Source organism: Schistocerca cancellata, chromosome 3 (genome assembly GCF_023864275.1).
Source record: "Schistocerca cancellata isolate TAMUIC-IGC-003103 chromosome 3, iqSchCanc2.1, whole genome shotgun sequence".
Lineage (NCBI taxonomy): Eukaryota > Metazoa > Arthropoda > Insecta > Orthoptera > Acrididae > Schistocerca > Schistocerca cancellata.
In genome coordinates this window covers 692749654-692765613 of record NC_064628.1, presented here as the reverse complement: position 1 = coordinate 692765613, position 15960 = coordinate 692749654, and positions in this window count along the sequence as shown.

Genomic DNA, 15960 nt, shown 5'->3' with positions numbered 1-15960 from the left:
CAAAACCAGCATGGCAACACAGGCTACAGATCAGAATAGAGAAACTGAGAAAAGACATCAGACAGCTAACACAACTTATAAGAAATGAAATATCAGACAAAACACGAAAAAGGTTAGGTAAAATCTCACAACAAGAAGCGATAGACCAATTAGATGAAAAGAAGCAGAAATTACAAGCATTGGCCAAATGACTTAGCAGATATTAAAAAAAAGTGAAAATAGAAGGAAACAAAACTAAACATTCAACACAAACCAAAAGAAATTTTACCAGACAATACATAACACATACATTAAAATAGACAATCCATCAAACATAACAGACATGTAACACTTCTGGAGCAACATATGGTGGTCAAACCCGGTACAACGTAACAGACATGCATGGTGGATACAAGCAGAAACAGACACATACAAGATGATACCACAAATGCCTGAAGCGATAATTTTTCAACATGAAGTCGCCCGAGCAATTAATTCTACGCACAACTGGAAAGCCCCTGGAAAAGATAAAATAGCAAATTTCTGGCTAAAGAAGTTCACCTCAACACATTCACATCTAACTAAATTATTTAACATGCCTAAAAACAAAGATGATGTGACTTACCAAACACAAGCGCTGGCAGGTCGATAGACACACAAACAAACACAAACATACACACAAAATTCAAGCTTTCGCAACCAACGATTGCTTCATCAGGAAAGAGGGAAAGACGAAAGGATGTGGGTTTCAAGGGAGAGGGTAAGGAGTCATTCCAATCCCGGGAGCGGAAAGACTTACCTTAGGGGGAAAAAAGGACAGGTATACACTCGCACACACACACATATCCATCCGCACATACACAGACACAAGCAGACATTTGTAAAGGCAAAGAGTTTGGGCAGAGATGTCAGTTGAGGGGGAAGTACAGAGGCAAAGAAGTTGTTGAAAGACAGGTGAGGTATGAGCGGCGGCAACTTGAAATTTGCGGAGGTTGAGGCCTGGCAGATAACGAGAAGAGAGGATATACTGAAGGGCAACTTCCCATCACCGGAGTTCTGACAGGTTGGTGTTAGTGGGAAGTATCCAGATAACTCGGACGGTGTCCGAGCAGCAGGGATACGACTTCCTCAAATCCTGCCCTGAAATGAGATCCATCCTTCATGAAATCCTCCCCACTCCACCAAGAGTGTCTTTCCGCCGTCCACCTAACCTTCATAACCTCTTAGTTCATCCCTATGAAATCCCCCAACCACCTTCCCTACCCTCTGGCTCCTACCCTTGTAACCGCCCCCGGTGTAAAACCTGTCCCATGCACCCTCCCACCACCACCTACTCCAGTCCTGTAACCTGGAAGGTGTACACGATCAAAGGCAGAGCCACGTGTGAAAGCACCCACGTGATTTACCAACTGACCTGCCTACACTGTGAAGCTTTCTATGTGGGAATGACCAGCAACAAACTGTCCATTCGCATTAATGGACACAGGCAGACATCACCCTGTGGCTAAACATGCCTTGGTGCACGGCCAGCACATCTTGGCACAGTGTTACACCGTCCGAGTTATCTGGATACTTCCCACTAACACCAACCTGTCAGAACTCCGGAGATGGGAAGTTGCCCTTCAGTATATCCTCTCTTCTCGTTATCTGCCAGGCCTCAACCTCCGCTAATTTCAAGTTGCCGCCGCTCATACCTCACCTGTCTTTCAACAACTTCTTTGCCTCTGTACTTCCCCCTCGACTGACATCTCTGCCCAAACTCTTTGCCTTTACAAATGTCTGCTTGTGTCTGTGTATGTGCGGATGGATATGTGTGTGTGTGCGCGAGTGTATACCTGTCCTTTTTTCCCCCTAAGGTAAGTCTCCCCCCCATGAACCATGGACCTTGCCGCTGTTGGGGAGTTTTGCGTGCCTCAGCGATACAGATGGCCGTACCGTAGGTGCAACCACAACGGAGGGGTATTTGTTGAGAGGCCAGACAAACATGTGGTTCCTGAAGAGGGGCAGCAGCCTTTTCAGTAGTTGCAGGGGCAACAGTCTGGATGATTGACTGATCTGGCCTTGTAACATTAACCAAAACGGCCTTGCTGTGCTGGTACTGCGAACGGCTGAAAGCAAGGGGAAACTACAGCCGTAATTTTTCCCGAGGACATGCAGCTCTACTGTATGATTAAATGATGATGGCGTCCTCTTGGGTAAAATATTCCGGAGGTAAAATAGTCCCCCATTCGGATCTCCGGGCGGGGACTACTGAGGAGGACGTCGTTATCTGGAGAAAGAAAACTGGTGTTCTACGGATCGGAGCGTGGAATGTCAGATCCCTTAATCGGGCAGGTAGGTTAGAAAATTTAAAAAGGGAAATGGATAGGTTAAAGTTAGATATAGTGGGAATTAGTGAAGTTCGGTGGCAGGAGAAACAAGACTTTTGGTCAGGTGATTACAGGGTTATAAATACAAAATCAAATAGGGGTAATGCAGGAGTAGGTTTAATAATGAATAAAAAAAATAGGAGTGCGGGTTAGCTACTACAAACAGCATAGTGAACGCATTATTGTGGCCAAGATAGACACAAAGCCCTTGACTACTACAGTAGTACAAGCTTATATGCCAACTAGCTCTGCAGATGATGAAGAAATAGATGAAATGTATGACGAGCTAAAAGAAATTATTCAGGTAGTGAAGGGAGACGAAAATTTAATAGTCATGGGTGACTGGAATTCGTCAGTAGGAAAAGGGAGAGAAGGAAACGTAGTAGGTGAATATGGATTGGGGGGAAGGAATGAAAGAGGAAGCCGCCTTGTAGAATTTTGCACAGAGCATAACTTAATCTTAGCCAACACTTGGTTCAAGAATCATAAAAGAAGGTTGTATACCTGGAAGAATCCTGGAGATACTAAAAGGTATAAGATAGATTATATAATGGTAAGACAGAGATTTAGGAACCAGGTTTTAAATTGTAAGACATTTCCTGGGGCAGATGTGGATTCTGACCACAATCTATTGGTTATGAACTGCAGATTGAAACTGAAGAAACTGCAAAAAGGTGGGAATTTAAGGAGATGGGACCTGGATAAACTGAAAGAACCAGAGGTTGTAGAGTGTTTCAGGGAGAGCATAAGGGAACAATTGACAGGAATGGGGGAAAGAAATACAGTAGAAGAAGAATGGGTAGCTCTGAGGGATGAAGTAGTGAAGGCAGCAGAGGATCAAGTAGGTAAAAAGACAAGGGCTAATAGAAATCCTTGGGTAACAGAAGAAATATTGAATTTAATTGATGAAAGGAGAAAATACAAAAATGCAGTAAATGAAGCAGGCAAAAAGGAATAGAGACGTCTCAAAAATGATATCGACAGGAAGTGCAAAATGGCTAAGCAGGGGTGGCTAGAGGACAAATGTAAGGATGTAGAGGCTTGTCTCACTAGGGGTAAGATAGATACTGCCTACAGGAAAATTAAAGAGACCTTTGGAGAGAAGAGAACCACTTGTATGAATATCAAGAGCTCAGATGGCAACCCAGTTCTAAGCAAAGAAGGGAAGGCAGAAAGGTGGAAGGAGTATATAGAGGGTTTATACAAGGGTGATGTACTTGAGGACAATATTATGGAAATGGAAGAGGATGTAGATGAAGACAAAATGGGAGATAAGATACTGCGTGAAGAGTTTGACAGAGCACTGAAAGACCTGAGTCGAAACAAGGCCCCGGGAGTAGACAACATTCCATTTGAACTACTGATGGCCTCGGGAGAGCCAGTCATGACAAAACTCTACCATCTGGTGAGCACGATGTATGAGACAGGCGAAATACCCTCAGACTTCAAGAAGAATATAATAATTCCAATCCCAAAGAAAGCAGGTGTTGACAGATGTGAAAATTACCGAACTATCAGTTTAATAAGTCACAGCTGCAAAATACTAACGCGAATTCTTTACAGACGAATGGAAAAACTGGTAGAAGCCGACCTCGGGGAAGATCAGTTTGGATTCCGTAGAACGTGAGGCAATACTGACCTTACGACTTATCTTAGAAGAAAGATTAAGAAAAAGCAAACCTACATTTCTAGCATTTGTAGACTTAGAGAAAGCTTTTGACAATGTTAACTGGAATACTCTCTTTCAAATTCTGAAGGTGGCAGGGGTAAAATACAGGGAGCGAAAGGCTATTTACAGTTTGTACAGAAACCAGATGGCAGTTATAAGAGTCGAGGGGCATGAAAGGGAAGCAGTGGTTGGGAAGGGAGTAAGACAGGGTTGTAGCCTCTCCCCGATGTTATTCAATCTGTATATTGAGCAAGCAGTAAAGGAAACAAAAGAAAAATTCGGAGTAGGTATTAAAATTCATGGAGAAGAAGTAAAAACTTTGAGGTTCGCCGATGACATTGTAATTCTGTCAGAGACAGCAAAGGACTTGGAAGAGCAGTTGAACGGAATGGACAGTGTCTTGAAAGGAGGATATAAGATGAACATCAACAAAAGCAAAACGAGGATAATGGAATGTAGTCAAATTAAGTCGGGTGATGCTGAGGGAATTAGATTAGGAAATGAGACACTTAAAGTAGTAAAGGAGTTTTGCTATTTAGGGAGTAAAATAACCGATGATGGTCAAAGTAGAGAGGATATAAAATGTAGACTGGCAATGGCAAGGAAAGTGTTTCTCAAGAAGAGGAATTTGTTAACATCGAGTATTGATTTAAGTGTCAGGAAGTCGTTTCTGAAAGTATTTGTATGGAGTGTAGCCATGTATGGAAGTGAAACATGGACGATAACTAGTTTGGACAAGAAGAGAATATAAGCTTTCGAAATGTGGTGCTACAGAAGAATGCTGAAGATAAGGTGGGTAGATCACATAACTAATGAGGAGGTATTGAATAGGATTGGGGAGAAGAGAAGTTTGTGGCACAACTTGACTAGAAGAAGGGATCGGTTGGTAGGACATGTTTTGAGGCATCAAGGGATCACAAATTTAGCATTGGAGGACAGTGTGGAGGGTAAAAATCGTAGAGGGAGACCAAGAGATGAATACACTAAGCAGATTCAGAAGGATGTAGGTTGCAGTAGATACTGGGAGATGAAGAAGCTTGCACAGGATAGAGTAGCATGGAGAGCTGCATCAAACCAGTCTCAGGACTGAAGACCACAACAACAAGGTAAGTCTTTCCGCTCCCGGGATTGGAATGACTCCTTACCCTCTCCCTTAAAACCCACATCCTTTCGTCTTTCCTCTCCTTCCCTCTTTCCTGACAAAGCAACCGTTGGTTGCAAAAGCTTGAATTTTGTGTGTATGTTTGTGTTTGTTTGTGTGTCTAGCGACCTGCCAGCGCTTGTGTTTGGTAAGTCACATCATCTTTGTTTTTAGATATAAATTATTTAACAGTTACATTGCAGACCCATACACAGTCCCTGATACACAGGGAATAACTTATTTGAAACCTAAAGATCAAGCAGACACAGCAAACCCAGCAAAAATCGCCCCGTAACATGCCTACCAACAATATACAAAATATTAACTTCAGTCATTACACAGAAATTAATGACACATACAAAACAGAACAAAATTATAAATGGAGAACAAAAAGGCTACTGCAAAGGAGCACAAGGATGTAAAGAGCAACTGATAATAGATGCAGAGGTGACATATCAAGCTAAAACTAAACAAAGGTCGCTACACTACGCATACATTGATTACCAAAAAGCTTTTGATAATGTACCCCACTCATGGTTACTACAAATATTGGAAATATACAAAGTAGATCGTAAATTGATACAGTTCCTAAACATAGTAATGAAAAATTGGAAAACCACTCTTAATATCCGAACAAATTCAAATAATGTCACATCACAGCCAATACAGATTAAGCGTGGAATATACCAAGGAGACTTATTAAGTCCTTTCTGATTCTGCCTTGTTCTGAACCCACTATCCAACATGCTAAATAATACAAATTATGGATATAATATTACTGGAACATACCAACACAAAATCACACATTTGCTATACATGGATGATCTAAAACTACTGGCAGCAACAAATCAACAACTCAACCAATTACTAAAGATAACAGAAATATTCAGCAATGATATAAATATGGCTTTTGGAACAGACAAATGTAAGAAAAATAGCATAGTCAAGGGAAAACACACTAAACAAGAAAATTACATATTGGATAACTACAGCGACTGCATAGAAGCGATGGAAAAAACAGATGCCTACAAATATCTAGGATATAGAAAAAAATACGAATAGATAATACAAATATTAAAGAAGAACTAAAAGAAAAATATAGACAAAGACTAAAAAAAATACTGAAAACAGAATTGACAGCAAGAAACAAGACAAAAGCTATAAATACTTTTGCTATACCAATATTGACCTACTCATTTGGAGTAGTGAAATGGAGTAACACAGACCTAGAAGCACTCAATACACTTGCACGATCACAATGCCACAAATATAGAATACATCACATACATTCAGCAACAGAAAGATTCACATTAAGCAGAAAGGATGGAGGAAGGTGATTTATCGACATAAAAAACCTACATTATGGACAGGTAGCCAATTTAAGAAAATTCTTTATAGAGCGAGCAGAAACTAGCAAAATACACAAAGCAATCACTCATATAAATACATCAGCTACACCATTGCAATTTCATAACCATTTCTACAACCCTTTAGATCACATAACATCAACAGATACGAAGAAAGTAAATTGGAAAAAGCAAACACTACATGGCAAGCACCCGTATCACCTAACACAGCCACACATCGATCAAGATGCATCCAACACTTGGCTAAGAAAAGGCAATATATACAGTGAGACAGAAGGATTAATGATTGCAATACAGGATCAAACAATAAACACCAGATATTACAGCAAGCATATTATTAAAGATCCCAATACCACAACAGATAAATGCAGACTTTTGCAAACAACAAATAGAAACGGTAGATCATATCACAAGCAGATGTACAATACTAGCAAATACAAAATACACCAGAAGACATGACAATGTAGCAAAAATAATACATCAACAACTTGCCATACAACATAAACTAATAAAACAACATGTTCCCACATACAAGTATGCACCACAAAATGTACTGGAGAATGAAGAATACAAATTATACTGGAACAGAACCATTATAACAGATAAAATAACACCACATAACAAACCTGACATCATACTTACCAATAAAAAGAAGAAATTAACACAACTAATCGAAATGGCCATACCCAATACAACAAATATACAGAAGATAACAGGAGAAAAAATTGAAAAATACATCCAACTGGCTGAGGAAGTCAAGGACATGTGGCATCAGGATAAATTTGACATTATACCAATTGTACTATCAACTACAGGAGTCATACCATACAATATCCACCAGTACATCAACGCAATACAGCTACATCCAAACGTATATATACAACTACAGAAATCTGTAATTATTGATACATGTTCAATTACCCAAAAGTTCTTAAATGCAATGTAACATATACTGTACAGTTAAAAGGAAGTCACACTTGATCAAGGTCCACGTCACTTTCCATTTTTAACCAGACATAACATCTGAGAAAGGAAAGAATAATAATAATAATAATACCCCGAGGGCATGCAGCTTTACTGTATGATTAAATGATGATGGCGTCCTCTTGGGTAAAATATTCTGGAGGTAAAATAGTCCCCCATTCGGATCTCTGGGCGGGGACTACTCAGGAGGACGTCGTTATCAGGAGAAAGAAAACTAGCATTCTACGGATTGTAGCGTGGAATGTCAGATCCCTTAATCGTGCAGGTAGGTTAGAAAATTTAAAAAGGGAAATGGATAGGTTAAAGTTAAATATAGTGGGAATTAGTGAAGTTCGGTGGCAGGAGAAACAAGACTTCTGGTCAGGTGATTACAGGGTTATAAATACAAAATCAAATAGGGGTAATGCAGGAGTAGGTATAATAATGAATAAAAAAAATAGGAGTGTGGGTAAGCTATTACAAACATCATAGTGAATGTATTATAGTGGCCAAGATAGACACGAAGCCCATGCCTACTACAGTAGTACAAGTTTATATGCCAACTAGCTCTGCAGATGATGAAGAAATTGAAGAAATGTATGATGAGATAAAGGAAATTATTCAGGTAGTTAAGGGAGACGAAAATTTAATAGTCATGGGCAACTGGAATTCGACAGTAGGAAAAGGGAGAGAAGGAAACATAGTAGGTGAATATGAATTGGGGCTAAGAAATGAAAGAGGAAGCCGAATTTTGCACAGAGCATAACTTAATCTTAGCTAACACTTTGTCCAAGAATCATAAAAGAAGGTTGTATACATGGAAGAATCCAGGAGATACTAGAAGGTATGAGATAGATTATATAATGGTCAGACAGAGATTTAGGAATCAGGTTTTAAATTGTAAGACATTTCCAGGGGCAGATGTGGACTCTGACCACAATCTATTGGTTATGAACAGTAGATTAAAACTGAAGAAACTGCAAAAAGGTGGGAATTTAAGGAGATGGGACCTTGATAAACTGACTAAACCAGAGGTCGTAGAGAGTTTGAGGGAGAGCATAAGGGAACAATTGACAGGAATGGGGGAAAGAAATACAGTAGAAAAATGGGTAGCTCTGAGGGATGAAGTAGTGAAGACAGCAGAGGATCAAGTAGGTAATAAGATGAGAGCTAGTAGAAATCCTTGGGTACCAGAAGAAATATTGAATTTAATTGATGAAAGGAGAAAATATAAAAATGCAGTAAATGAAGTAGCCAAAAAGGAATACAAACGTCTCAAAAATGAGATCGACAGGAAGTGCAAAATGGCTAAGCAGGCTTGGCTAGAGGACAAATGTAAGGACGTAGAGGCTTATCTCACTAGGGGTAAGATAGATACAGCCTACAGGAAAATTAAAGAGACCTTTGGAGAAAAGAGAGCCACTTGTATGAATATCAAGAGCTCAGATGGAAACCCAGTTCTAAACAAAGAAGGGAAAGCAGAAAGGTGGAAGGAGTATACAGAGGGTCTATACAAGGGCGATGTACTTGAGGACAATATTATGGAAATGGAAGAGGATGTAGATGAAGACGAAATGGGAGATAAGATACTGCGTGAAGAGTTTGACAGAGCACTGAAAGACCTGAGTCGAAACAAGGCCCCGGGAGTAGAACTACTGATGGCCTTGGGAGAACCAGTCCTGACAAAACTCTACCATCTGGTGAGCAAGATGTACAAGACAGGTGAAATACCCTCAGACTTCAAGAAGAATATAATAATTCCAATCCCAAAGAAAGCAGGTGGTGACAGATGTGAAAATTACCGAACTATCAGTTTAATAAGCCACAGCTGCAAAATACTAAGGCGAATTATTTACAGACGAATGGAAAAACTGGTAGAAGCCAACCTCAGGGAAGATCAGTTTGGATTCTGTAGAAATGTTGAAACACGTGAGGCAATACTGACCTTACGACTTATCTTAGAAGAAAGATTAAGGAAAGGCAAACCTACGTTTCTAGCATTTGTAGACTTGGAGAAAGCTTTTGACAATGTTGATTGGAATACTCTCTTTCAAATTCTGAAGGTGGCAGGGGTAAAATACAGGGAGCGAAAGGCTATTTACAATTTGTACAGAAACAAGATGGCAGTTATAAGAGTCGAGGGGCATGAAAAGGAAGCAGAGGTTGGGAAGGGAGTGAGACAGTGTTGTAGCCTCTCCCCGATGTTATTCAATCTGTATATTAAGCAAGCAGTAAAGGAAACAAAAGAAAAATTCGGAGTAGGTATTAAAATCCAGGGAGAAGAAATAAAAACTTTGAGGTTCGCTGATGACATTGTAATTCTGTCAGAGATAGCAAAGGACATGGAAGAGAAATTGAACGGAATGGACAGTGTCTTGAAAGGAGGATATAAGATGAACATCAACAAAAGTAAAACAAGGATAATGGAATGTAGTCGAATGAAGTCGGGTGATGCTGAGGGAATTAGATTAGGAAATGAGACACTTAAAGTAGTAAAGGAGTTTTGCTATTTGGGGAGCAAAATAACTGATGATGGTCGAAGTAGAGAGGATATAAAATGTAGACTGGCAATGGCAAGGAAAGTGTTTCTGAAGAAGAGAAATTTGCTAACATCGAGTATAAATTTAAGTGTCAGGAAGTCGTTTCTGAAAGTACTTGTATGGAGTGTAGCCATGTATAGAAGTGAAACATGGACGATAACTAGTTTGGACAAGAAGAGAATGGAAGCTTTCGAAATGTGGTGCTACAGAAGAATGTTGAAGATTAGGTGGGTAGATCACGTAACTAATGAGGAGGTATTGAATAGGATTGGGGAGAAGAGAAGTTTGTGGCACAACTTGACTAGAAGAAGGGATCAGTTGGTAGGATATGTCCTGAGGCATCAATGGATCACAAATTTAGCATTGGAGGGCAGCGTGGAGCGTAAAAATCGTAGAGGGAGACCAAGAGATGAATACACTAAGCAGATTCAGAAGGATGTAGGTTGCAGTAGGTACTGGGAGATGAAGGAGCTTGCACAGGATTGATTAGCATGGAGAGCTGCATCAAACCAGTCTCAGGACTGAAGACGACAACAACAACAACAACAACAACAACCCAGCTGCAGCAGCAGTAGCCAAGACAGAAAGAGGGATAGTAAATGAAATAACTCCCTGGTCCATAGATACGAGGGACCAGGATTTTTCTTTTTTTTACTCATGGGTGGAAGGAAAGCAGTATAGATAATGATATAAATAGTTCCATCATGAAATGTTAGCAACAAAATTTTCTGTGCTAAAGTAAATTAGTGGAGACTGAAATTTATGGTAACTGAGTGACCAAAACAGGAATTCCAGGTACAAAAGCAGCAAAATGTACCATGTCTCACTGAAAATGTTCAGAAATATCTTTAAAACAGCAGCTATAGTTACAGAGAGAGAACTGTTTGTGATTAGGTCTCTTTCGATTATCTCTCTCCTTCAGATAAATAGTTTTCTAAAAAATTAGAAGTGGTTCTATGTAAGGTTGCCAATGATTTGCCTTATATACACTACCATTTGTTTTATAATTGTAGCATCAAGGAGACACAAGACTGCAGTGAAATTTATTTTACAGTCTAGGTATGTGACAACACATAAATTGTGGGAATTACAGAACTGTATATGCGCCCTGAGCATGAGAATCCAGTATAGTGTGTAGCCGTCACATTCTCCAATCAGAGGCTCTAAAAGTGGCTTTGATGTGCTGTTGAGGAACACTGTTATGTGGTTCATACACATATCAACATAATATCAACAATGGTTGCAGGAGGACCAGAATGACAAATTGCTGACTGACCATATCCCAGACATGTTTGGTAATTAACATGCCAAGCAAACATGCACGCCAGGGAAACAGTGGTACCTATCATTCTTCGAAGGAGGCTTCCATATTCCTCATCACATGTGGCCAGGTACTGTCCTGCTGAAATATCTACACCTACAAACATACTTTGCAGTGCATACCTTGTACCACTGCTACTCATTTCCTTTCCTGTGCCACACGCAAATAGAGTGAGGGAATAACAATTACCTATATGGCTCCATACAACCCCTAATTTCTCATGTCTATTTTTGTGGTCCTTATGCAACATGTAAATTGGCAGCAGTAGAATCATTCTACATTCAGCTTGAAATGTCAGTTCTCTCAATCTTCTCAGCAGTATTCCTTGAAACAAATGTCGTCTTCCCTCCAGTGATTCCCATTTGAGTTCCTGAAGCACCTCCATAATATCTGCATGTTGTTTGAACCTACCAGTAACAAACCTACCAGTGCGCCTCTGAATTACTTCAATATCTTCCTTTACTATGACCTGGTGGGGATACCAAACATTCAAGCAGTAGTCAAGTATGCATCACACTAGTGTTCTATATGCCATCTCCTTTACAAATGAACTGTACTTTCCTAACATTCTCCTAATAAACCAAAGTTGGCCATTCGCCTTCCATTCTACAATCCTTATTTGCTTGTTCTATTTCATATTGTTTTGCAATGTTATTCCTACTTATTTAATAGACTTGACCATGTCAGCCAGCATGCTTCTAATGCTGTATTCGAACATTATGGGTTCATTTTCCCCATTTATCTGCATTAATTAACATTTTTCTACATTTAGAGGTAGCTGCCATTCAACACACCAACTAGAAATTTTGTCTAAGTCATCTTGTGTCCTCCTACAATCACTCAATGACAACTCCTTCCCATACACCACAGCATCATGAGAAAACAGCCAGAGATTGCTGCTCACCCTGTCTGTCAGATCATTTATGTTTACAGGACTATCAGTCCTGTCACACTTCCCTGGGGCACTCCTGATGATACCCTTGTCTCTGATGAACATTTGGCTTTGAGGACAATGAACTGGCTTCTATTACTTAAGAAGCCCTCAGGCCCCTCACATATGTGGGAACCTATTCCATATGCTTATTGACAGTCTGCAGTGTTGAACCACGTCAAATGCTTTTTGGAAATGTAGGAATATGGAATCTGCCTGTTGCCCTTCATCCATAGTTCACAGGATGTCAGGTGAGAAAAGGACAAGCTGAGTTTTGGTTGAGTGATGCTTTCTAAAACTGTGTTGATTTGTGGACAGAAGCTTTTCCAGCTCAAGAAAATTTATTATTTTTGAATTAAGAATATGTTGGAGAAATGTGCAGCAAACTGATGTTAAGGATACTGGTCTGTAATTTTGCAGATTCTTTCCTTTACTCTTCCTTTATACAGGAGTGATCTGAGTTTTTTCCACGCACTTTGGATTTTGTGCACTGGGCACGAGATTTGGGATAAATGAGAGCTAAGTAAGGGGCCAATGCCATAGGGTATTCTTTGTAAAATCGAATTAGAACTCCATCTGGATGTGGTGACTTTTTTGTTTTCAACTCTTTCAGTCATTTCTCTATGGCATGTATGCCTATTATTATGTCCTTCATATAGGAGTCTCTGTGATGATCAAACAATGGTGTGTTTGTATGATTCTGTTGCATGAACAATTTCTTAAACATGAAATTTAAAACTTCAGCTTTCTTTTTGCTATCTTCTATGCCACACCAGCCTGATCAGTGAGTGACTGCCTTTGACCTGCTTGGTGATTTTACAAGGGCCATAGTTTTCTTGGGATCTCTCTCAGATCTTTTTCTAAGGTATGATGGCACTAGTCATTGCATGCTTTGTGCACCAATCTTTTCACAGACATACATACCTCTACTAACTTTTTCCTGCGGTCAGTTGTGCATTCTCTTTTGAACTGGGAGTGTGACAGCCTTTGCTTCCTCAGCATTTTCTGAATTTTGTTGTTAAACCATGATGAATCTTGTCCATCCTTAATCCACTTACTCAGCACCTATATCTCCAGAGCATTATTTACAACCCATTTCAACTTTGCCCTTACTTACTCTACATTCTTCATACTGGGAATAAATGATGTTCATTAATTGTTTAAATGGGATGCTACTAACTGCCTATCTGCTCTTCCAGCAAAAATATTCTCCTACTCTTCTTGACTGATTTATTAACTTTAGCAACCATTGTCCCTATGATGACATCATGATCTCTAATCCACGTCTCCACACTGACAGTTTCATTAAGGTCAGTCCTGTTTGTAGTTACAATGTCTAAAATATTTCCTTTGCATGTGAGCTGTCGAACTAGCTTCTCAAGGCAGTTTTTATAAAATGTGTTAAAAAGTATTTTTCAGACTGTCTGTTCATAACCCCTGCAATAAATTCACAGATATCCCACTAGGTTGAAGTTGCCTCTAACTAATATTAAATGATCTGGGTATTTCTGTGGTACTGGCTATAGAATTAACAACATAATAATGAAAACCATCAATTATTGACAAAATTATTTAATTGGATAGAGGAGGCTTTTCTTCTCATCCTGTACGGTCAGTCTACCCTGATCTGCAGTTCTGAGTGACTATCCCAAAATCTACCGCTTTTCCTAGACCTCTCCAGTCCTTTTCCTGCACCCTACTTCCTTCCCCTTCAACCCTTCTGCCTGAAGAAGGAGCCACTGGCTCCAAACGCTTACCAATTACAACAGTCTTTTAAGTGTGTGTTCTGGCACCACTTGGTATCTATCCAATTAAATGACTATAGAATTTCTTTGAATGGCTCTAAAACAGTCACAGCAGAATAGGTAGACAGTAAAAACATCCAACAATTAACTTGATTTCACCTGCATCTGTTATATGTGCCCAGATAACTCCACTCTTACACTCACATCAACCTCAATACAGAAAATATTTTTGTTCAAGAATACTCCAGTTCCTATGGCACCTAATCTGTCTTTCCAATAGACAGCCCACGAATCTCTAAACATCTCAGAGCTTCATACTTCAGGTTTCAGCCAGCTCTTCATCCCAAGAATAATTTGAACATGACACTTTTCCTGGAGGTCAGTAAATTAGGGAATTTTGTTATGAATACTTCAACAATTTACTGACAAAATTTTGACAGACAAAGTGTCATTACTCTGAACATGCTCTGATTCCACTGTCTACATGTTGATTAGTGATTGTTCATCTGAGTACCTCAAACTACCACCTAGCCTAATAAACCCCCATGCACGATCTAAAAGTACACTGCTACCTGAGTAGTTAGATTCCTTTATGTAGTGCACCCATCGCCTACAATTCTCCACCCGATAATGAAGGTCCAGAATTATGCAACCAAGATTGGCTACCTTTGGTTGAGACCCTCTGCTCAGCTACAAACCAAAGGATCCTAATCAGCCTGGGAACAATGCTGCAAATTGCAAGCTTTGCTTACACACCTTATGTGTGAGGCCAGCAGCCTTCACCACTTCTGCCAGCTTGGAACACAAGCATCAGGCACCATTGGTGCTGATGAGAGTCACACCTTACAGACAACTATACCCTGCATGCTTGCCAGCCACATGCAAGGCCTCCTCCATATCTCAGATGAGATCCCATGGTAGACAAAGAGTGCACATTGGTTTTCTTTCCAATACTGAATGCTATTTCCCTATGAGACTCCATAACATGCCTAACATTGGAGCCACTGATAACTAGCATGCCACTCTCCCCCCCCCCCCCCCTTCCCATCCCCGTTGTGCCTGCTCGGACCCTGCTGAAAGTGTGGCCGCCTGTCCCCTCATAGGGTGAATGGATGAGGCCAAATGGCCAGCCTCCAGATTGGCCCTAGGCCTCAAGTAACGCAAATGCGTCACCATCTGTCACTCATCCTGTGGTGAGAGCAGAACCACCATGTCAGGTACACTGGAAGGTGTTACAGTAGCAAAACCTGTGGGTAAAACAAGTGAAACCCAAGATGTTCCATGCAACCTGCTATATTCTCCGCCACCACCACAACCACCCAAGGCAGCAGCCTGAAGATGGCTCACCATAGCCGATAGTGCCTTCAGCTCTTCATGAAATACAGCCAGCTCCTCCTGCATCCACACACAGTGAGTACATATCCTATCATCGCAGCATGACTAACTTAAGAAATAAACTATAAAAGCTCACTGCCGCTTTCCTGATGCATTAATAAGCTACGTAGCTGACTGTTCAGAAGAAATGACAACTGTGCTACAGACTGCCTGACATTACACTTTACAGTTACAAAAACACAAGGGTACACCTCTTAAATATAAAATCATGCACAGAATTCTAGAAATATGCTACTAATAAAACACAGAGAAAGCTAAATAGGTAACTTGCTGCTCTGTAGGCATGTAACAGGGAACAGTTGAACCCTGACTGATTGACTGGCTGAGTAGGCTCAAAAAACTATGGACTGTGGAGATGCCTGCAAGAGGCTTCAGACTAAAACTTTTCTGATGTAGCACTTGCTGTTCAAATTACCCTCAATATGTAGGAGGCAGGATTGCATGCTATAGCCAACAGCATCTTAAAACTTCACACTTGGTGTTTACCGTTTAAGCTGCTCAACAATGCAGTCAGTACAGTTGAGCTCACAATGGTAGCAT